General features: G+C 39.7%; 1 protein-coding gene and 1 pseudogene across 2 annotated transcripts in view; one reads left to right on the forward strand and one right to left on the reverse strand.

Moving 5' to 3' along the window:
* Window positions 1-25,510, reverse strand: part of LOC138164994 (RING finger protein 11) — a 78,353-nt gene that overhangs the window by 19,446 nt on the left and 33,397 nt on the right. The window lies entirely within an intron of this gene.
* On the forward strand, window positions 12,328-17,082 carry LOC138164992 (translationally-controlled tumor protein homolog pseudogene; annotated as a pseudogene).

The following is a 25,510-nucleotide window of genomic DNA, read 5'->3' on the forward strand; positions in this document are numbered from 1 at the left end:
CTTATTAAGCATTCACCATATGCTTATATAGAAATAATACAGACCTCACCCTCAGAAAGCTTAAATTCTACCAAATATTTCATCATCTAAAACTCACCAGTTCAACAAACATTTAACACCAGAAAGACTGGAATTTAAGAATACCTTGAAAAATGAAGCAGTATTAATAGACACAGTACAAGGAGGAAAAAAAAAAGACAGCCAGATGAACATTTCTATTTCAAAGAAAGTATGAAACTACTTTATTTGCATCAACTGACAAGACTGCTCCTTTTAGTGTTAATGTGATTCAAATCATATGTTTATATTATTTTTTAGAAAGAGGTGATAGGGTTGTTGTTATTGCATAAACTACCCTGGTACTGCTTATTTCATTCTGTCCAAACAAGTCTATTCAGGTTTCTCTGAACCCATTCCTTAAGTTATTTTTCCTGGCACTATAATAGTACTCTGTAATATTCATATACCATAATTTGTTCAGCCAAGGTGGGAATTTGTTTTGTTTAACTATGTATATTTGTTACAAGGGGCCCCCCTCCTCCATGGGGGAAGGTAGGAGTGAGAGAAAATAAATACTTAATTGAAATTAAAAAAATTTTTTTAGAAAGACTAAAAATTTAAAAAGTAATCCCAGATCCTCTGCCACTGCTCTAGAAGGACTAAAACGAGTCTCTTTGATGCCCTCTTGCCCAGTGCTGAGTCTTCCACCTCCACACTGTTGTGGGACCAAAGTTACCCACACACCCAAGAGGAAGACAAGGAAGGCCAGAAGGAAATCTAAGCGGGTCCCATCCCAGTTGGACAAGAGAATCAGCCCTTATTTTACTATTTCTGTTCTCTGGTGACGCTATTTCCAACTGCCTGACCTCAATTTTGTACCTGAGAGGTGGCCCAAAGTGGAATACATTGCCCCCAGAGGACTATGAGTTCCCTTCATTCAAGTTCTTAAAGTAAATGAGAGATGACCATTTGTTGAGGTGTCTTAGAGAGGATACTGGTTCAAGTAGGGAAGAGACTTGAGAGGCTATTACAATTTCCTAATTTTACAAATAAGGAAGCAAAGGCCCATGGAGGTTATGTGACTTGTCCAAATTCAGCAAGCATCAGAGGTGGAATTAGAATCCAGGGCTTCTAATTCCAGGGTCAGTACTCAGTTCCATCATACCACACAAACTTCCAGCAAGGTTGGACAAGATGGCTTCTTCCAATTCAAAATAGATAACGTGTTTCCCCGATAATAAGACCTATCCTGAAAGTAAGCCCTCCCCTTACTGTGTAAGATTCCTCTAAAATAAACCCTATTGAGATTGCTACTGTAGTGAAGGTGATCCCCTGCGCTACACGCTACATTACGGTACCCTCTGTATGCACCGTCACCTCCCCCCAGGTGAAACACACGCTGCGCTCCGAGCTGCATCCAATCAGAGCTGCAGCAGTGAGCGCGTCATCCTGTTCTTTATTGAATTCATTATTGAATAAAGGTACATTTTTTGTTCACATTTACCTGTTTATTAAAATTGCTGTCAATGTTCATTAAAATAAGCCCTCCCCTGAAAATAAGCCCTCTGGTGTTTTTCTGTCAAAAAAAAAATATAATAAGACAGTGTCTTATTATCGGGGAAACACGGTAGTGATCTATTTTCAACTATCTTGTTTCTCTTCGTCTGTCTGCCTTGACCACTGAGAAAATAAAACAAAACAAAGTGTCTCCAGACTGTGGCTTTTGGGCCTCGGCTGGCCTCTCACTACCAAACAAAGACAATTCCTTGGCCTCTTGTCCTAACTTCTTCCACTTTAGCCTACCAAAGGCCACGATCATCCTGACTCTTCCACCTCCATTGGTGGAATATAATGGTGGATGTAACACACTCGAGCCTTAATTAGCCTGTAATTTTCCACTCCTGACTATCACCTGGCTTTTTTTAGTCTCATCTTGACTAACAAGCCCATCCTACTTAGGGGCTGACTGATATGCCAAAAAGACACATACAAAGTCACACTGGTAATAGTGTTTAGGAAAGAAATGATTTCTAATCCCGCAAATTTATCTACCTAGTAGTCCTCTTCCCAAAAGAAACCTAAAGTGACAATACATAGCATCTCAAAAAATACTGCAAATCAGATGGCTTAATTAGAGACGATGGCAAGTCAATTAAATTTTAAAAGCTAAAAGGTAAAGTCTAGAAAAAAGGGGTCCTTTTAAAAAACGTCTTCATTGAGATCCTGTGTTTTTATATCACCAGTTTCCTTCCGTAGAAAGTCATCCCAAACTAACAAAGTGTGTTTAAGACGAGAGAGAGAGAGAGAGAGAGAGAGAGAGAGAGAGAGAGAGAGAGAGGAGAAAAATCAACATAGCCGAAAATATATGCATTGTGCAACATTTGTGGCCATTTGTGCAAATAGGTAGGGTGGGAGTGTCTTCTCATATCTCTTCTTTCAAGCCCTGCTGGCTAGAACATGGATTCTTAACCTTTACTGCCCCCTCTGTCATCTCCACACTTTCACTTAGTTTCAATCATCTCTCCCTATCTACTGGCTCCTTCCCTACTGATTACAATATGTCCATGTCTCCTCCATCCTAAAAATAACCCTCACTTGTTCCTTCCATCCTTAACTATTGTCCTCTATCTTTTCTGTTCCCTGTAGCTAAACTCCTTGGAAAAAACCACCTACAATATATCTTCACTTCCTCTTCTCTTGTTTTCTTCTTTTAAGAAATTTTTTGTAAATAGTATTTTCTTCAATTACATGTAAATATAGTTTTCAACATTCATTTTAAACATAAGATTGAGTTCCAAATTTTCTCTCCCTCCCTTCCATCTCCCCTCCCCAAGAGAGCAAGCAATCTTATATAGGTTATACATGTGCAATCATGTAAACATAGTTCCACTTTAGTCATGTTGTGAAAGAAGAAACAGAACAAATGGGAAAAAGCACACAAAAAAAGTGAAAATTGTATACTTTGATCTGCATTCAGACTCCATAGTTCTTTCTCTGGATGTGGATAGTATTTTCCATCATGAGTCTAAGAATTGTCTTAGATCACTGTACTGCTGAGAAGAGCTAAGTCAGTCATAGATGATCATCACAAAATGCTGTTGTTACTGTGCACAATGTTCTCCTTGTTCTGCTCATTTCACTCAGCATCAGTTCATGTAAGTCTTTCCAGGTTTTTCTGAAATCCAGCTCCTTATCATTTCTCACAGTATAATAGTATTCCAACCTATTCACAGACTACAACTTGTTCATCCATTCCCTAATTGATGGGCATCCTCTCAATTTCCAATTCTTTGCCACCACAAAAAGAGCTGCTATAAACATTTTTATACATGTAGGTCCTTCTCTCTTAAAGATCATAAAAGATCTCTTTGGGAAACAGACCTAGTAGTGCTACTGGTGGATCAAAGAGTGTATGTACAGTTTGACTGCCCTCTAGGCATAGTTCCAAATTGCTCTCTAGAATGGTTAGATCAGTTCACAGCTCCACTAACAATGCATTAGTTTTCCAATTTTCCCACATCTTTTCCAATATTTATCATTTTCCTCTTCTGTCATATTAGCCAATTGGATAAGTGCGAAGTTGTACCTCAGAGTTGTTTTCATTTGCAATTCTCTAACAGCAATTTAAAGCATTTTTATATGACTATATAGCTTTAATTTCTTCATCTGAAAACTGCCTGTTCATATCCTCTGATCATTTAACAACTTGTCCCCCTTTCTTAACCCTTTATAGAGCCAGCTTCTGACCTTATCATTCCAGCACAATGGCTCTGTCTAAAGTTTCCAATGATCTCTTAGTTGTTAAATCCAACGGCCTGACCTCTCTGCAGCCTCTGACACTGTGAATCACTCTCTTCTCTTTAGTTTTCAGGATACCCTTCCCCCACATTCTTCTCCTACCTCTTTGACCACTCCTTTTCCATTGCCCTTGCCGGATCCTCCTCTAGATCACCCCCTCTAACCACAGGTGCCCCTCAGAGTTCTGTGCTGGGCCCTCTTCTATTCGCTCTCTACCTCCGCACTTGGTGATTTTATCCACTCCCATGGATTTAATGACCACCTCTGCTGACAATTCTCAAATCTACCAATCCTGCTCCAGAATTTCTGCTGACATCTAATGTTGCATTTCCAATTACCTTACAAACATCTCAAATTGGATGTCCAGCAGACATCTTAAACTCCACATGTTCAAAACATTATTCATTATCTTTCCTCCTAAACCCTTTCCACTACCTACCTTCAGTATTACTGCAGAGGGCAGCACCATCCTCCCAGTTCTTAACTTCAAAATCTAAGTCAGCCTGGATTCCTGCACGCTGTTGCTAAGGCCTGTTGTTGTTACCTCTGCAGCATCTCTGAAGATACCCCCTTTTTCTCGTTTGACACTGCCCCCACCCTGGCTCAGACCCTCATCATCTCACACCTGGACTATTCCAACAGCCTGCTGGGGGAGTCTGTCTGCCTCAAGTCTCTCTTCACTGCAATCCATCCTCCACACACACACACACACACACACACACACACACACACACCCCACTCCCTTACTCAGTAAGTTCCAGTGGTTCCCTAGTGCCTCCAGGAACAAATATAAAACGCTCTGTTTGGCATTCAAGGCCCTTCATAAGCTAGTCCCTCCTATCTTTCCAGTCTTCTTACATCTTACTCCCTTGACACATATTCTTCTGATCCAGTGACATGAGCCTCCAAGCTATTCCATGAACAAAACACTGTCTTTCAGGTCTGAGTATTTTCTCCTCCATGTTCTTCCTCTTCTGCTCAGGCTGTTAACTTTCCTGGTTTCCTTAAAGTCTCAGCTGAAATCCCACCACAGAAAGCCCTCCCCAAACCTCTTTATTACAATGCTTCCCTTCTTTTAATTATTCCCTGTTCATCCTCTATATAGCTTGCTTGGTTGGCCTACATCTGTTTGCATGTTACCTCCTCATAAGGCTCATTAAGTTCCTCAAGGGCAAGACTGTCTTTTGCCTCCTTTTGTATTCCCAGTGGATGGTGCACTGCCTGGAACCTAGCAGGTGCTTCATAAGCTGGTTTTCTTTTTTTGGGCCACAACTGTGATTTTATCAGTGCACCAGAACTCTTAATATCCAAGCTCCCCCCAATGATGTACACAGACTTGCAACTCGAAGAGTTACACTGGCTAAACCTAGAACTGCCTGCTCAAAATATTGCCTTCATTTTATAGGTGAAGTGACCTGCCTGGTATCACTCTGCTAACAAGACTTTGGTTCTGAAACCAGATTTCTTGACTTTTTATTGTGCTAAATCACCATAACCTGGAACCCTTTGCCTTGAATACAAAGATACTAGCTAAGAGAGAAGATACAACTAATCAAGAAATGAACATTTATTAAGTGCCTACTATGTGCCAGGTACTATATGCTAAGCCCTGGAGATACAAAGACCAAAAAAAAAAAATTCCCTGCTCTCCAGGAATCCGGGGAGACAATGTGTACATTAAGTATATACAGAGTAAATGTAATAAAAGTATGAAGCAAAATAGTTAAAAGTTAAGGAGAGAGGTCTCTAATAGTTGGGTCAGATTATGAAAGGCTTTGTTCAGAACAAGGGCTTTAAATTTGTGTGTCATGGACCTCTGTGGCAGCCTGGAGATGCCTCTCTTCCAGAAGTTTAAAAAAATTCATAATTGAATTAATTTCAGTAAGAAGCTGGTAAAAATATAGATTTTTTTTCCTACCCAAGTTTACAGACTGTCCCCTGCCCCTTGAAATCTATTCTTAAATACTAAGTTAAGAGCTGATACAGGAGGTGGTATTGGGCTGAATCTTGAAGAAAGATTATTTGAGGAAGAGTCATATGTGAGTAACAGAGAACTCCACTTAAGCTGAACAAGAGATTTTTTATTGTTGTTTGGTTATTTTAGCTGTGTCCAATTCTTTGTTACTCCATTGGGGTTTTCCTCACAAAGATACTGGAGTGGTTTGCCATTCCTTCTCTAGCTCATTTTACAGATGAGGAAACTGAGGACAAGAGTGCAGGAAGAAGAATAATGTATAATAAGGCAGAGGTCAGATTTTAAGGGGCTTTTAACAGGCAAACAGAGGACTTAGATTTGATCCTAGAGGCAATAGGGAGTTACTGGAATTTACAGAGTAAGGAAATAAAATAACGTGGTCAGATCCGCATTTCAGAAAAATTACCTTGCATGTTAAGTGGAGAACGGAATGTAGTGAGGAATTAATGAATGTTTGAACTAGGATGGTGGCTGAGTGCCAAAAAGGGGTCAGATGTGAGAGATGCTATGTATGAAGGAACAGAAAAATTGGCAACTAAATGGATATGTGGAGTGAAGAAGAGTTAAAGATAACGCTGAGGCTACAAACTTGGGAACCCGGAATAACGATGGTGCCTTCAACAGCAAAGTTTGAAAGAAAAATGGGTTTGGGGATAAAGAGAATGAGTTCTGTCTTAGACGTGGTGAATTTGGGTCGTCTGTGGCATCCCTGACCAGAAATGTCTAGGAGGCAGTGGGTGATACACAACCAAAGCTCCAGTGGAGGGACATCAGTAAGGTATCTGCATGGAGATAATTAAACCTACAGAAGTCTTTAAAGTCCTAAAGAGAGAAAAGAAAAGAAAGCCTAGAACAGAGCTTTGGGGAACCCCCACAGTTAGGAGGTAGATGGATGAGGAGGCAGCCAAGAAGTTCATACCTATATCAATACATCTGAGGTATCCATCTAGACTAAGAACATGAGACTCCACCAAACATTAAATGGTCACATATTTTAAAGGCAGAATAGGATCAGAACCAACGTAATCTGACTTCTCCTTATCCTTTCCCCTTTATTTATAGAAATCTAAACATTGCCATTTCCTACCAAGCACTAATAACTTAGGAAGTAAAAATATCCTATTTTAAACTGACTGCAACTGATCACAAGAACAAAGTACAGGGAATTTAAAAATTGTTCTTCCTTGTAATGGATAATTTTCAGTTTAATTTTGAGTTACAAAATAGTCATAAATACGAGGAAAAAAAATCTCCCCTTAGAAAGTTATAAAAAATGACCTAAAATCGCTTAGCATTCATAAGTAATTACTACATAAACCACTTGAGTTATAAAGTTTTGGCAGGTATTTCACGGCACTTATGTATCATCTATTATAGCCATATGTACTCAGTGCCATTGGCTGAATCAATTTGGATGAAATTCACTGATCACTCTTAATTACGGTTCACAACAAATAATTTAGAATATCACTTCATGTGAAATGAATGCCAAGACAAAATGCACACCCAGACTTACTGATCATAATGAATTTTGGTTGAACAAGGGAGCATGTCCTATGGCATGCTGGATGCTGTAACATGCCAAGAGTGGTATGCACCTGCCAAGATCTGTCATCCTTACCTAGCCACTATAAGTAATTTATTCTCAGATTTCTGTGAAACATTTTCTCTTTTTGGAACTGGTCTATGAAAGGAAGTGATCAGTATCAATCCAGATATTATAGTCCGGAAAATAAACCTGAAGAAGCTGCCTAAATAAAGTCTATGGCAATCCACTTTCCACTGCTTATATTTATTTTAAACAAATCTACAATATATCATTCTAATTCAATTCAACTAACATCAAGGGTTTACTTCACTAGGGATACAACACCTAAACAAGACAGTCCTTGTCCTCAAATTGCTGACAATCTAGGAGGGCTTAGTGGGAGAGAGAAAATGAGATACACACAAATGATTATAAGAAATCATAAGGACTTTAAAGATTAAATGAGGTAGGTGTAACTTTTTTTTTTAAAGCAATCGGGGTAAAGTACCTTGCTCAAGGTTACACAGCCAGTTATTTCTGGGTGTGGTGCTAAGTATGTGAGCCCGGGTTTGATCCCCAGGTAATCCCGACACTGGAGCCAGTGCTCTTACTCGCTGAGCCACCTGGCCAACCCGGTGTAACTTCTAACTTCAGGAAAGGAGGAAAATGGGTTAGAAGGATCAGTATTATGGACAGGTTGCACTTGAAGTAGGAGATAAACATCAAGAGCTCATCAGGCAGAGATTGAGTCCATTCCAGTGATGCTGAATTATGTGTGTAACTTAACTAATGATAATAAGGGCTTTGTTGTAGAATTAACTCATGTCCCTCACAAAACTGGAATTCCTTATCATGTCTTAGGGTGTCCCACAATGAGGAAAAATTTTTTTCTTTTTTAAAATTAAAAAAAAAAAACCTAGCAGATATAATTGTGGAGGGACTATTAGTAATCTTTGCAAGATTGAAGAGAAAAGGAGGTACTTCAGGAAAGGAGGGAGAGGAAAGGGGGAGAAGAGGAGAGGAAAAAGAGAAGGGGGGGGGGAGGAAGAGAGGAAGAAAAGCAGGAAGAGAGAGTACAAACTATAGGCCAGGGAGCTTGACATAAATACCTGGCAAAATTGTAGAACATAATATTTCTTTTTTTTGGTTTGCTTTTTGTAGGGGCAGTTGGGGTTAAGTGACCTGCCCAAGATCACATGACTAGTGTTAAGTGTCTGAGGCCAAATTTGAACTCAGGTTCTCCTGACTCCAGGGCCAGTGCTCTATTCACTGCGCCACCTAGCTGCACCCAGTAGAACATGATATTAAAGAAATGGTTAGAGTAGATGACTTCTAAAAAGTAAACATTTAGAAAAGGAAATGGTGCTAAGAAAGGGCTACAATGTCTTAATCACGAACAGGTCATTCTAGTCTAGGAACTTTGTCAAAAAAGAAATTAAGGTCTGATTGGAAGATTAATGGAATGCTATAGATATAGATTACTTGATTTCAGCAAATCTTTAATAAAGTATCTTATACTCTTTTTTTGTGGAAAAGATGTGGGCTAGACCATAGTATATAGAGGAATCTGGAAATGGCTGAATGGTTGAAACTAAAGAGATCATTAACGTCCACAATCAATCTGGAAGAGGTCTCCAATGAAATGCCCCAGGGATCTGTTTGGCCTTACATTAACATTTTTATCAGACTTGGCATAAAGGCACAGAAGGCATGCTTATTAAATTTTCAAATGACACAAGCTGGGATGGATAGTCAAAGACAAAGACAGGATTCAGAAAAATCTTTACAGGCTAAGACACTAAAGAGAATCCTAATGAGGTAAAATTTAAGAGATAAATGGTCTTACATTTGGGTTCATAAAAATCAGCTTGACAAGTACAAGATGAGGAAGGCATGGCTAGTCAGTCCTTTGTCCTAAAAAAAAATGTCAGGAAAGAACATTAGTGACTGAGAAGAGGAGGGTGACCTTGGTGTGAAAATACCTGGTGTGCTTATCCAGTCTACTAGATTTGGAGACAAGAGAACCCAGGTTTAAACCCCAGTCCTGACACTTAATACATGTATGACCCTGTACAAGAGAGCTCCAGGAGCGAGCAGTGTCACAGAAGCTAAGGAAGGGGAAAGTTTCCAGAGTAAGGAGTCTTCAACAATGTTAATGCTGCACGACAGTCAAAAGAAGAAGGGGGGAAAACAACTGGATTTGTCAAGTAAGAGATTCCTAGAGTCCTTGGAGGTGGCAGTTTCAGAAAAGGTGGTGGGGTGGAAGCTGTATTGGATGTGGGACTGTGAAGAGTGACTGAGTGGTTACTTTTAAAAGTGAAAGGTGTATTTTGTTTTTAATTTAGAAAATTAAGAAGAGTTTACAGAGTTTAACAAGAAGTGATAAATTATTTTGTTAACCTTATTTCAATATTTTTTTCTTCTCTAAACAGATCTTATCCAATTGGATGTAAAATCTAAACATAAAAGATCACATCATAGAAAAATTAGAGAAAAACAGAAGGAGGTATACTTTCTACAACTATGGCTAGAGGGGAACTTTTAAATTAAGCAATGAATAGAGGTGAACACATAAGAGATAAGAGGCAATTTCTACTAATTTAAATTAAAAAATGTTTTGTACAAACAAAATCAATGCAGATAGTTATCATAAAAGTCTGACATCTAAGATCTACAGGTATATAAGCTGCCAAGGGCCATTCATTTCTAATAAGCAAAGGATGTGAACAGAGTTTTCAAAAGAACTACAAATGATCCAATCATATGAAAGCTGTTCCCCAAATGAGTAGAGAGAAAAATGAAAATTAAAATAACAGTGAGGTTTTGCCTCAGGGAAATCAAATTCATGAAAATAGCAAGAGACAGAAACAGTTAATGCTGAAGGGGCAAGAAGGCAGATGTTAATATGCTGCTGGCAGAATTGTGAACTAGAATTATGTGGAAAAAAGTGACTAAATTATTCATACCTTTTGACTTGAAGGTATGAAACCTAAATAACTAGGCTTATTTATATGCCAAAATATTCATAGCAACACTTTTTGTAATAGCAAACATCTAGAAACAAAACTGTTGCCCATTAATCGGGGAGTGGCTAAACACACTGTGGTATATGAATTATAATGGAATATTACAGTGCCCAAAGAAATGACAAACATGAAGAATTGAGAAAAATATGGCAAGGTTTGTAGAAAATGATGCAGAAAAAGGAAAATATATGTAATGACTACAAAAGCTAATGTAAAGAACATTAAAACAAAGTCTAACCACACTGTGCAATTTTTACGATCCATCTTGGTCCCAGAGAAGAGAGGGGGAAACAGATCTTTCTTTTTTCCCTTGAAAAGGTGGGGTGTATAGGTGCAGAATATTGTATATACTATGTACTGTCAGATATTGTTGCTGTGTTATTTGGTTTTGCTCAACTATTACAACAAAAGACTCAGCAATTTGGGAGAGAGGAGCCAGTGGGACATAATAAAAAATGGCTAAATTAAAAGGAAAAGCATCAATAAAATTTAAAATACAACAGATTTCTGATGATCCAGGAATGTCTATTGACAATAGCCCTTCAATTAAAAAGAGAGAAGGCACCAGGCTAAGAAAACAAGAGTCAACACTTGCAGAACCTGATTGGCTGGTTGCTAAAGGACATCAGATCCCATATACGTCATGACTCAAGTACATAAACCAAACAGTTTTGGCCTAGAATTTCTTGAGAGATCAGTCATCAGCTAAAGCTGCCTGCCAAAAAGTAGCCTCTTATCAACTTGCTGCAGTCAGTCTTTTAATCCAAAATAGTCAACTCTGACAATGTCCTGATAATTATTAAGCAATAAACCCTGATATGAAAACTTACAGAAAAAGTACTTGTAGAAATGACAAAAAAAAAAAAACAACCATCTCTACCACAGTAATTTATAACTGACATCTACAAAACTCACTAAAGCTAATGTTCTGAAACAGGCACTGACCTTAAGGGCACTAAATGTTCAAAGCACAGCAAAAACACCAGAAAATTGTACTTTCCATATCAGTGATTATCTTCAATGACTGACCTGAGAAGACAAACAGTTCACATTTATAAAGGGAGTGCTGTCCTCACAACCCACAACCTCATGAAATAGGTGGCACAGCCATTATCAAACCCATTTCACAGATGAGAGGACTGAGACTCAAGCAGATGACAAAAAAACATAAGGCTGGAGTAGATGACTTCTAAAATTCTTCCAGATCTGAATTTTACGACGCTGTAATGTGCCCTGGCCACACAAACGCTGTAGTGTTAGGACCAGGCCAGGGCCTGTTGCGATCCTACCTGAGGGCTCAGAGACTGGTGTTCCAGCTTACCCAGTCCCTTAAAACTAATTATATTACCCTTATTGAACCCAACTCTGTAGATCTGACAATGATATAAATATCACGGTATATATCATGATACAAATATCATATATATCATGACATAAATTCAGACATGTTGCTGGGTAATGAAATCAAAAGCCAGGACCTTGCATTGGCAGCCCCCTCAGCAGAAATCCCCTTCCAACAGAGACCAGGCCTGTAGCATGTATCATCTTTTCCAAAGAGCTTAGAGAGATCCACAGCAGATGATTTGTTATATAACAGGGAAAGTCAGACAAGCAGCTTCCAGGAAAAACATTCCTTCACCTGCTAATAAGCTCTGAAGTCTTCAGAGATTAAACAAAGCCTAAATGAACACAATTAACTTACTAACCTAATGCCAAAAAGTACATTTTTTTAAAATGTTAAAAAATTTTCACAATCTTTCAAACACAGATTCTTAGGACATATTAATATTTTCTTTTTTAAAAAATGAACTAGTATCCCTTTGGAAGCTGACTCAGTCAGTTTAACTCTCCTTATCACACCTCTTTGTTGAATCATGCCTAGCTGCCTTCAAAACTTGGTCCACATGTGCTCTTTCCTGATTTTTCCCATTAATAATACTCTCCCCTACACCTTAAAATTACTTTATACTTACTGTATATGATACATGTATGTGTTTATCTTCTTTTTTTTTTTCCAGATAAATGGGCTATTTTCCCCCAGTAAGATGTAAGCTCTTTTTAAGGCTGTAGCTATCTCATTTTTGCATATTTTTCCTGCACCTATAACACAGTAGGTGTCCAATAAATGCTTATTAATTCAGTTGCTTAACATGAGGAGTTATTTTTGAGTGGGAGAAAAAAAACTTTGCCTCAGCTTAAACATAAACATTTGGTGAAACAAATTTCTTATGACAATCTCTGGGCTTGGGAATAAGAAAAGATTCTTGTCAATAGAAGGGAATTTATTCTAAGAGAATTTCTCTGGTGCCAAAGTTACCCCTTGCCTGCCAGCCTTGTGTTCTTCAGGAACAGGTAAATCCCTCTGGGAACAATCACAGGCAGCAGCCCTGGGTCTAGGTTTCTCCTCAAAGAGCAGAACTTAGTGAGCTGTTTTCTAAATGGTTTATTTCCACAGCATTTTATAGTTTTCCTCACCAACAACCTTGAAGTGTAGTGGGTAATAGAAACATGGCCCCATTTTACTGAAGAGGACTCAAAAGGACAGCAGGGCAAGGACTCAAATTCGCATATAATCCCAAATTCAGTCTTCTTTCCACTAAAGCATGTTGGCTCTTCTAGATGACTAAGCCTGGTAAAAGGCCAAGTCAAAAGAAGTGCCAGTGTTTCAGATCTGTTTTGAGAAAAACAAAATGTCCATACTCCTTTAACTCAGATTCAGCTGACACAGAGCCATAGACTGAAAGCTGGAAGAGATCTGAGAGAGCTAGTCCAACCTGCCCTCACTTTACGGATGAGAAAACTAAGTAAGGCCCAGAGAGGAGAAGAGACTTGGCCAAGGTCATATGTATGAGAGCCAGGATTCAAAGCTAAGCCCCACCCAGACTCTTCAGTCCAAGGCTCTTGCCACCAATCTTTTTGCAACGGTGCATCAGAACAGCACTTGCAGAGTTCACAAAGGTTTGCAAGCACTTTACAACAACCCAAAGTAGCACCCTGCAGGTATGATTATCCCACTTTTATAAACAAAGACATAAACTGAGGTTCAAACAAGAGTTAAGAATAACTTACCCCAAGTCAGAGTTTACAGTTGTCAGTGAGAAGATTTGAGCCCAGTGCCCATTCCTTCAATTCAGTGCTCTTCTCCACTACACCATGCTGATTCTGACCAAGAATATGGTAAGATTTTCAGGGCTTAAAATAAAAGTTTTAAGATGCTAACTCATATTTCAGGCTGCCATTTTCTCCAGCATCCCAAAGAGCAACAACACACCAGAAGAAAGCTGATGGAAACTGAATTACATAGGACAAGAACGTGGAAGGAGTCTGCGTCAAACCTAGGGCTGATGGACTTCGTGGGAGGAGACTGGGTCCTACTGGCTTTTTTTCTAACACTCTCGGGGCTAAGTCACCTCCACCGAATCTCAGTTACATCCTGACATCCTTCAAGGTGAACTAAGTAAAATCCTTCAAGGTGAAGTAAGGAAAGAATGATTTGTCTCTCAGGTCCCACTCATGGGTCAGATTCTATACCATTATTAGACTACACCTGTCAAGTATCTCTAGAAGCCAGAAAATATTACAAGTTAGTCAATTATTTTCTAGTGAAGATGTGGCTGGGACAAGAGACTGAGTTGCTTAGAATGAATGCCAAAATTACACTTTCTTTTTTTTCTTTTTGGAGGGCAATTGGGGTTAAGTGACTTGCCCACAGTCACACGGCTAGTTTTTGTGTTAAGTGTCTGAGGCCGGATTTGAACTCAGGTCCTCCTGACTCCAGGGCCGGTGCTCTACTCTCTGAGCCACCTAGCCGCCCCCAAAGAGACTTTTTTTTTCTTGTTGCTTTTGTATGTGTAAGGGCAATTGGGGTTAAGCGACTTGCCCAAGATCACACAGCTAGTAAGTGTTAAGTGTCGGAGGCCAGATTTGAACTCAGGTCCTCCTGACTCCAGGGTCCATGCTCTATTCACTGAGCCACCTAGCTGACCCCAAAATTACATTTTCTTAAGGTTCAGAAACAGGCACATATGCAAGTATACATACAGGTGTACTTTATGGGAGACATCTGCTCCTGAAAAATTGTAAAGCTAAATGCTTGTAAACCAAAACCATTCTAAACGCACTAAATATAGGCTAGGAGATATAAGATACTCTCTAGTTTTACCACCACAATTTACTGATGATGACGACACTAAAGTCCACATAAGTTAAATAACCTTCCTAAGATTAACCAGTTAGGGACATACCCAAAGCAAATACCAAGGTCCTATCTCCAAAGTCAATATTCTTTCCATTATACCAACTTTTCCCTCTATAAACACTTCATAGAATTACAGAATTTCATAGGCAGAATGAGAAACAGTGGCCATTTACTTCAATACCCAAAATGGAATATCCTCTATAGCAAACTGGATAACTGGTCACCCAATCTTTGCTTTGAGTCCTTCCATGAGGAAAAACTCCCTACCTTTCCAAGGAGCCCACCCCCTTTCCTGTTTTCTAACATCTTGCTTACCCAACTATTCTGTCTGATTTGTATCCCCAGAATTCAGCACAGTACCTGGCACATAGTGGGTGCTTAAATGTTTCCCGACTGACCCACCCTATAGCTGGTGATCCAGTGACACCAGCCTTCCTGCTTTTTCACAAAACGTCATTCTATCTCCAGACTCTAGGCATTTCAACTGCTTGGCTATCCCTTCTCTCCTTCCTTGTGTCCCAGCTAAAACCCTACCTTTTGGGAGACTGTCCCTACTCTCTAAGTTCTCATGCCTTCCTTCTTTCTCTATATTTGGGGCCCACTTGTTTGCACACCATCTCCCCCATTAGACTAGAGCTCCGAAAGCAGGCATTGACCATCTTTTTCCGTTCTGTCTCCTTATCACTTGACACACAGTATAAGTGCTCAATAAATGCTCACTGACTAGACTTAGTCTATGCAAAAAGCACAGACACAGAAACAGAATGATGTTTATGAGAAATGTCAAATTGCCTGATCCAACTGGAATATAGTGTGTGAAGGAACAGTGTTAAGTAGGATAAGCCTGGAAATGTAGGCTTTCTGAGAATGGCTTTAAAGGTCTAACAAAAGAGTTTCTATTTTGTCAGAGACACATTAAGGAGTCACTGAAATTTTATTTTTAACAACAGTATCGCTTTTTTCTCCTGTATACCAAATCAACAGCACATTTACCAGATCCTCTGGAAGAGGCCCTAACATAGCAAAGGAAGAAAGGACTCAGTTTGTGGTGGTTGTTTTTTTAATTACAAGAACTAGATGCAGAGGGAAACTGAAAGCAAGGACAATACCCGAAACATAAAGAGTACTTAATAAACAAAATAAACCACAAGCAAATGAGTAAGCAAACATTAATGTTAAATGAACATTAAGAGCAGAATTATAATTCCATTGGACTTCCTGTAAATATAGTTTGATGGAAAAAAACAATAAAAAGGCTGTGATCTGACAAGATAACAAGAAGATTGTCATGCCTCCAGGCAGCAAAATGCTTTTTCTCCCTATTTTCATATCCTGTTACGTAATGACTGAGCAGGAAAACTTAAATTATGGTTATGGGTTGGGAATTGGAAGGGATGTTAGTCCAATCTCTTTATTTTACTAAGAATGAAACAGACCCAGGAAGGCTGAATCCAATGTTATGTAGACAGTCAGTAGGCCTGCCTAATGCCAGGAACTGTCTGCCTTCCCTACATTATTTCAGGGCCTCCTGGGCACCATGGTGACGAAAATCTTTGAGAGGGATCTTCCAAATGCAATTGTAGAGACATCATATGGAAAATACAACCAAGGAAGCTGAGTTAGTGGCTTGTATCTGTAATGTGGGTTTTTCTTCAAATCAGAGACTGGGATAAGGACTAGTCCTATGATTTCATCAAACTCTCCCTACCAACACAGCCAGGTATCTTCTCTGAAAATCAGTCTTAAACCACATGTAAATCAAAGGCCATCCCATCACATTTTATATCCAGTTACAGAATAAGATGATGTAACACTTCACTGCAAAACATAAAAATCAAAGGGCACCTTTTCCACCTGTTCCCCCCTATCCCGCCGAGCACTGCTCTGGTAGCATTGTGTTCACATTGAGCTCTGGGCCCCCCACAGCACTAGTGCTGCTGTCACAACCTCTCTCCTTCCACCACCATCTACCAGGACCTCATCAGTCATGATGTTCTCTGACATTTATAAGATCCAAGATATCCTAAAAGGGCTGCGCCTAGAGGTGGAGGGGAAGATGGTCAGTAGGACACAGGGTACCACTGATGATTCACTCATTGGTAGAAATGCCTCTGCTGTAGGTCCTGAGGGTGAAGGAACAGATGCCACTGTAATCACTGGAGTCAACATAGTAATAAAAACTATCATCTACCAGAAACTAGTTTCACAAAAGAATCCCACAAAAAGTGTATCAAAGACTATATGAAATCAATCAAAGTCAGACTTGAAGAACACAAGCCAGATTTTTTTATGATGAGAGCTGAAGAACAGATCAAATACATCCTTGCTAATTTTTAAAACTATTAGTACTTCATAGGTGAAAACATGAATCCAGATGACGTGGTAGCTCTCTTGGACTTGAGTTCTGCGAGGATATGATTTTCTTTAAGGGTGGTTTAGAAATGGAGAAATGTTAACAAATTCAGTTGATTACTTTGAATTACCTGTCATCATAACTGGCTGCTGCTTTTTGTCATCTACACAACACCAGGACTTGGACAAACTTGGACTGATGTCATCTTGAGCTTTATTCATTTATTTTTGACCTTGATATATTTAGAGTGGAGGTATTGTTTAAAAAAAAGGAACAAACAACGTGTCATGTAGGTTGTATAAAATAAAATGCATTTAATGCCCCCCCCAAAAGAAATCAAAGGGGAGTCCCATGATACGTAATGGGGAGTGGATCCCACTGATTCTGTAGAAAAAACATCTGGTTCTCAGGTTATATGATACTCTAGTGACCTCAGGAAGACAAGACAACAGCAAAGAGAAATTTTTAAATTCAATTCTATGTGTGTGGTACTGAATTTATGAAGCAGCATGATGGGGTTTCATTTCAGACACTCATGGCATCTTGGGGAAGCCCCAGCCAACTCCAGCCATGCAAGACCCAGAGCCACCTCCAGACAACCCAAGGAACTCATGTTCTAGCTCCCTCTTTTTTTTGTGTGTGCTTTTTTTTGGAGGGAAAAATTTGGGTAATTGGGGTTAAGTGACTTGCCCAAGGTCACACGGCTAGTTTATGTGTGTGTTAAGTGTCTAAGGCCGGGTTTGAACTCAGGTCCTCCTGACTCCAGGGCCATTGCTCTATTCACTGCACCACCTAGCCGCCCCTCTAGCTCTCTTTCCAAGGATCAGCCAAACAGCTCCAGCCTTCACCCCTCATTCCAGTGCCCCTGCAGTAATAGGGGTTTGGTCCAGGGTGCTTCTGAGATCCTTCTAACTCTGAGATTTGCAATTCTGTTGGATTGGGTTGTCTAGATGTGTATGTGGTTGATGCTAGAAACCTATTATTAACCCTGGTAACAAGATTTCACATGAGTAGAACAATAAGAAGCTGAGGTGGTAGTGGGGAGGGCAGGAGACCTTCCATTAGGTTAAGGTAACCTTTTTCCTCATGTGTTTCCTAGGCTCTAGCTCCAGCTGCTTTGAGCTGCCCTGACACTTCCCCTCCCCCAGATCCTGAGACTTCTCAGTCAAAGGAGACACAAAACCTGAACAGGTGGTGTTTTGCCAAGTTGAAAAGCATCTACTCAGAGTCTGAAGATCTTTATGAGACAAGTTAAATCAGCCTTAAAGGTCAACAGGATGTTAAATGTTGTAACAGACTTCTAGAAGGCCCCCTAGTAAACTGTTCACAAAGCTGGAGACTTCTGGCATTCACAGAACGTGGAATGGGTGTGACCTCAGTGCAGCTCTAGTCCTCCAGGGCCTGAAGAAGTATTTCTAATACACTGCCAATTTTGACCACCTAGTCATTGCTTGAAGACTTCTAGTGAAAGGGGTGGCTCTCACCACCTCTTGGCAGTGGAAGTTCATCCATCATTTGGACAGCTCTCATTGGAAGAAAGCTTTCCCTTAGGTCAAACCTAAATTTGCCCCTTTGCAACTTTTACCTACTGCTTCTAGTTCTGCCCTCTGAGGCTAAACAAAACATTTTTTGTTGTTGTTTAAGTCATGTCCAGCTCTCCGTGATCCCATTTGGGGTTTTCTTGGCAAAGATACTGAAATGGTTTACCATTTTCTTCTCCAGCTCATTTTAAAGGCGAGAAACTGAGGCTAACGGGTTAAGTGACTTGTCCAGGATCATACAGTTATAACTAAAGCCATATCTGAACTCAGGGAGATGAGACTTCTTGACTCCAGGGTTGGCAATCTAATCACTAGCAAATATTACCTCAGTTAGCTAAATGAGATAATATTTGTAAAGCACTTAGCACAGAGCCTAGCACATAGTAAGCATTTAATAAATGCTTGTTCCCTTTCCCAGCACATAGTAGGCTTGTTTACTTAATAAATACTCCTCGCTGACATGAACTGATTCTTGCTTGTGATAGACCTTCACACATCTGAAGACAGATATCATTTCACCCTGTCTTTGTTTCTAGACTAAGGAGAGGACCACAGATCTACAACTAGAAGGGCTGTTACAAGTAATCTGCTTATTTGTACATAATTGTTTGCATGCTGTTCCCCATGAAGCAGTGAGCTCCTTGAGAACAGACGCTGTCTTCTACAGACAGCATTTAGGAACAGGGCCTGGTGGGGGGGCTACTGATGAGAAAAATGAGCTACGGAAAGGTGAAGTTCTTTGCCCAAGGTCATATAAGCTATAAGAGGCAGAGAGGGAGGACTGGAAGCTGGGTCCTCTTATTCTCTTGTTAGTGTTCTTCCCTCTGCACCATGCTGCCCTTTACCATCCTTGGCTGCCTTCCATTGGACCTTGTCCAGCTTTATGATGTTTTTCCAAATATTTGGCACCCAGAACTAAATAGAAGACAGATGTTGTCTGATCAAAATAGCCCCTAACAAAACTGTGACAGGTGCTTATAAATGTTTTAATAAATGAAATTTGACACTGGAATGTCACTGCGGTCCCACTAAAAAGAAAACCCAATACACTAGTGCAAGTTTACATAGTACATAATGAAGTATCTCATTTGGATTATCACCATTTTATACACAGAAAAACTGAGGCTCAGAAGTTAAGTGACTTACCTATGGTCACACTGTATCAAAATGTTAGGCAAGATTTTCTCCAGGCCTAGCATTCTTTCCATACAGAAGAGTTTGTCAATGTATTTAAGAGTATAAAAAACTCTGTTCTTAGATAAGCACATACTGATGAAATTTAAGACTGACAAGACTAAAAATAATTCACATTTCTCTATAGCTTTAAAGTTTACAAAATATTCTCATTACAAGCCTGTGTTATTATTAAGTAGAAGTGTTATTGTCCCTATTTTACAAATGAGGGCACCAAGGCTCAGAGTGTCTTGCTCTGGTCACCTAGCTATTAAGGGTCAGGGGTAGGGTTTGAACTGGGAATTACTGCCTTCAAAGAGCAAAGTTCTTTCCATGATATCATGCTGCCTGCCAGCCTGAAAGATAAGGATACGACTCATTTCAAGTTACCTATGAAAGGACACTACTTCTCTCCTTTCATGCCCTAACCCAGGTACCACTCACTACCAGTGTAATTCCTGATTCCTGCTTACCTACCCCCAAAAGTGAACCTAAAATTCTCTTATTTTCCCTTATATACTTCCCTCTATTACACTGTAGCCTCTTCAAAGGGAGAGCCTAGCTAGAGTGTTAAGGACAATGCCTTGGCATCTGGGAGGCACTTAATAGATATTTCAACGGGATTGGCAATTCCTAAGAAACAAAGGAAGCTGATACCCTCTTGGCAACACTGAGGTAGAGCAGAAATGGCTGAGAGGAGGGGAGTTACAGAAAGGTGACTTTCTTACAGTGCCAGGTACCTCATTCTGCTGAAAGTTCATGAGGTCTGGAGAAGCAAAGTAGAGTGGAATGAACTGTCATTTGTTTTTATTCCTATCAGTGAAACTAAACTGTCAACAAGCATTTGGTAAATGTTTACTATGTGCAAGCACTATGCTCAACACACCGAAGGACCACTTTATAATATAAACTTTGTGGCATGGAGGGGTTAAGCAGTGAAATGGAGAAATGATTTCCCTTTTTAGCAGGTTATCTGTCATTCGATAAGCTAATTCTTCTCTATCTTTAGCATATGTGTCCTCGCCACTCACCAGCTACAGTGCCTAGTCCAGCCTGGACTCTTGCAAGATCCTCCAGGTTGGTCTCCTTGACTCCATACTCCACATAGCTACTAGTGTGAGATAATCCTCAACCACAGGTCTGACCACATCACTCTCTGGCTCAAAAGCATCTAGAAGATCCCATTATATTTGACAATACAAACAACTGCTGTTTGACACATAATCTGGCTCCCATCTTCTTTCCAGCCTTATTACACATTACTCCTCTTCACAATCTCTTCTTCCAGTGAACCTGGCCTACTTGCTGTCTCTCACACAACATGCCTTTCATATCCCAGGCTTTGGACAGCCTGTCCCCCAAGCCTGGAAAGCCCTCTCCCTGCTTAGAATCTTGATGCTGTCCTCCTCTTCCAGGAATTTCCTAATGCTCCCAACTACCTCACACTCCGGAATGTGTGTGCGCACGGGCACAGGCACGTGCACGCAAGATCTGTAAGAACAGGGCCAGTTTCTTTGTTGAGTGACTGACAGGCTCTTAGGGAAGTAAAGGACCACCCCTTCCCTCAATCTGAGACAAGACAGCTGAGGCTTGGCTACAGTGACTTGCCCAAAGTAACACAAATCCTAAGTAGCAAAGCACCAAATGAGATGATATCTGAAGTATTTTGCAAATCTTTAATTTAACATAAATGCTAGCGATTATTGTTAGGCAAAGATGGAATTTGAACCCAAGTAACTACAAATTCAGGGATTTTTCTAACATAGGTTCATCTCATAAGCTGATTCAAATTCCTGAATTTGACTTTCAGATTTTATGGAGGGTATGAGATAGGACGACTCCATGCAGAATTTCTCCTTCTGATAGATCAAGCATTACTTTTATGCATAAGTAGTAACCTACTTTTTTATCCTGTCCCTGGGAAAAAACAATCATACCCTAGGGGCCTAGTTTTAAAGGAAGACAGTCTTTATTTTTTTTTAATGTGCAACTTTGCAACCTGACCGGTTTTAATTAATATTTTAAGGAAAGACTAAATCTTGATTAACAAACCAAAAGTCAACAATTTCTGCAAGCTCATTTATACCAAATAGTTTTTTTGGTCATCTTAAGAAATGAACTGTTAACAGCCTTTAATTAAAAGGTTAAGTAATAGCTGGTATCTATATACAGCCTTTAAGATTTTCAAAACATTTAAAACACATTCTCATTTGATTCTCATGACAACCCTGAGAAGTAGGTACTTTTATTATTCCCATTTCATAGATGAGGAGAGTGAGGTTGGAAGAAGTCAGGCCACTTGCCTATGGTCACACAGTTTTTGTGTCTGAGGCCAGCAACTTGAAAAGCACCAGAGAAGAAAAGTGATCTGTTTCATTTATTTCATAATCCAGGTCAGAGGTATCAAACACAGGGCACAACACTCCTGCTGGACCCAGACTGAAATGTAATTGGGAAATAAAAAACAGAAGTGTTAATATGTGGTTTTTCTAAGTCGACATGCTGTTCACACGGATCCTTACATATGTTTAGAGCCTCCCATTTCTATCTGAGTTTGACACCAGTGACCTAGCCCACCAAAGCAAAGTCTCCTTTAGTAACTCATCTTTGTAGGAAGGTGACCCTGGATTACAAACTAGCTTCAGGGAGTGAATGCTATGCCTGTTACCTGTAGGCCAGCTTAGCTAAATGTGCAGAGGGTGCAATGCTAGTAAGTTGTTTTAAGTCATGCAAGGTTTTGGCCACAGTAAGTAAGAAAAAGTTTCATCAAGTATAGAAGGGACCAATTCAATCTGAACCAAAAAGGGCTGAACAGAATCAATGATCTACTAAAGCAATCACCAAACGCAAAAGAATGAGCTGACTGGGTGATTCAGAGGAACTATAAAAAGTCATAGTTCACATGCTACATTTATATATATATGGAAAGTTTGGTCACTGAATATACTTGATACAGACCTGACACAGATGTTTTGGCTCAACTGCTTCTTTTTCCTTTTCCTTTTAAAAAAACTCTATGTTAAAAGGGTTGGCTTGAGGGGAGAGGGAAATATTTAGGAATGAAAGTGATCACACACACACTCTCTCTCTCTCAAAGAACTGAACTTTGAGACTTGAATTCCCTTCTTGGCTACAACACCTACTAGATGTGTGAATGGAGATTTTGCTTAAACCTTTAGCCTCATTGTTTTTGTCTGGATATAGGGTTAAGATTTGCACAAATTACCTCACAGGACTTTTTGTGACAAAAGTACTCATGGTCAATATTTCTTCATAATTTATTAAGGAAGTTGCTAATTATGTAATGCCCAAATTTTATGCAAATCTGTCTGAAGATAGCTACTTTTCTTCAGAAACAAATAGGAAGGAGTTCATTAAGTTTGAAACAATATGAATTATGAATGAAAAGGTAAGCTGGTGGACCTGTGGTTGATTTTGAGCCTGGTGAATATAGATTTATGTAACCCAATTCTCTTTGGGAAAGATGGGTTTTGGAAATCATTTTAAAGTGGTTTTCATAAAGTGATGCTAATAGTTAGGAAACTGCCTTCAACCAGTTTGCACAGAGACCTCTCTGACCTAATTCAACAGCTTGGTAGGAGTCTATTTGACCTATTTTTCTGTTCAGTTAGTGGCAGATTTAGTATAAGCATCACTTCATTTACCTGGCATTGTATGAAATGCTCTAATTGAGTAGATTTTCCAGAGAGTCACAGTTTACTCCTTTAAACAATAAAATTTATTTTAAATTTTAATCACTTAATGGAAAATTTTCTAAGATGCCAAACAGAATTTGAGAACTGGAAGGGACCTCCACAGACAACTCGTCCAATCCACATATGAAGGAAAACCCACTATAACATACTTGACAAGTGGTTGTCCAGCCTTTGCTTAAGAGCCCACTACTTCTTGAGGCAGTTCATCCTCCTTTAGGCTAGTTCCCTCTGCTAGAAAGGCTTTCCTGACATCAAGCCTAAATTTTACCTCTCTGCAACTCCACTCCCATGGCTACTGGTCCTGCCCACTAGAGCCAAGTAAGAGGAGGCTAATTCCTCCTCCCCATGAGAACTTTCAAATGTTTGAAAACAGCTATCATGTCCCCTCCTGAGTCTTCTCTTCTGGTTAAAAAAAAAAAAATCCCCAGTTCCTTTCACTGATCTTCATGTCAAGGACTCAAGGCCCTTCACCATCCTGGTTACCCTCCTCAGGACACTCTTTCACTTGCCAATGTCCTCCTTAAAATGCTATTCCTAGAATGAACATAACTTTCTAAATGAGTCTGGAGATTTCCCAGCCTTCTCATATACCAAACATTCTATTTTTTTGATGATTAAAACAGAGATGCCCTCAGGACCTCTTGCCATATGTAGGACTGTTTATCATAAGCCTAAAAGAAAGCAGAAAGGCCTCTGAGCAAGCCAAAGTGAAGGCCCAAAGTCCATGCAGAAGTGCTTTACTGATGGGGAGAGTTCAAGGCCCTCATTGAGCTTATGTACTCTAAAAAGAATTCAATGCCCCATCTGACCTTTGCAGACTTCTCAGACAGGCATGGCAGTACATGACTATAATCCCTGCCTGGGTGGACTGTTTAAGCCAGGGAGCTCACAGCTGTGGGGAGCTGAGCCAAGGTAGCACACTAAATCAGCACCAATAGTGTGAGCAGCAGGAAGTCCCCAGACTGCCTAAGAAGGGGCAAACCAGCCCAGATCAGAAAGGGAACTGGTTTAAGTTCCTACAGCCATCAGCAGCAGGGCGAGGAGCATAAGCAATAGAGGGTCATCTGTCTCAAAAAAAGAATTTCTCACTGGCTCCCATGTACCTGGTGTTTACTGTCCCCAGAACATGTCCCTTCCTTTCCCACTTTTGTGCCTTTATACCCATCACTGACTAGGCCTAGAATGCCTACCCTCTTCCCAGTCTTGGCCTGCTGAAATCCTACCTGTCCTTCCCAGACCAGCTCAAACAGCACCTCCATGCTTATGCTGCTTTCCTGATGTTCTCATCCAGAAGTACTGTCTCCCACCTCAGAAAGTTTAGAGAGTTACATATTTTTCTTATGTATTTCCCATATTCCACTACCTGCAGAAACCTGTATCTGTATACAGGTCTAATATCCCCCTATTAGACTGTTACCTTGAAGGTAGGGACCATGTCTTCTTTATCTGTGTCTCTCCCTAGTCAGTGGTTAATAAATGTTTGCATGAATTCATGATAGTTGAGGCTTCCAGATAAAGAGACCTTAGGATGGAAGATATCTTGATCCAGTGCCCATAATGTGCTAAGCACCAAAAGACAGACAATATGTGGATAATGGATTTCAAAACCCTTTCTTTTTAATTTTATGATTTTTGTAGATTTTGTTTCTCAAAATGTTAAATATAAAATATATTTTAAAATAAACTGCTATGACCTCAACTAGGACTTCTATAAAGCCTCACATGCTCCAGAACCTAATCAAAGAGGAACTTGTAGGCTCCAGGTCAGTGGTGCCAGAGACCACAAAACCTTTGGGGCCTGAACCACAGAGTAGTGATAGGTGTGGAGGAGAGGAAGTTTGCTGAATTTCTGCTACTACACCACCATTCTAGGAAACTATCAGGGCCTCAATTAAAATTACATTAGGTTAAATAGTCAGTTTAAAGAAGCTCTTCTGCAGTTCAATATTGAGAAAAATAAGAAATTCAATGAGTTATAGGTAGAAGAGGCTACAAGAAATACTGAGGCAACATGATTTTCACTAAAGAAATTCCAAGGTACATAGTCAAAAATAAAAATCAGATATTCATATCCCTTTAAATATTTAGGATTTGGCATCTTTAATAATCTCTATTAAAAATCCAAAATTGTCTCTGTGATTTCAAGGAAGTGTGTGTATATGTATGTAGCTGGAAAAGACATTAAGATGCTTGTCAGTTTAA

This window comes from Petaurus breviceps, unplaced genomic scaffold (genome assembly GCF_028583685.1).
Source record: "Petaurus breviceps papuanus isolate PSGF00001 unplaced genomic scaffold, PetGlider_PUasm1.0 207, whole genome shotgun sequence".
NCBI lineage: Eukaryota > Metazoa > Chordata > Mammalia > Diprotodontia > Petauridae > Petaurus > Petaurus breviceps.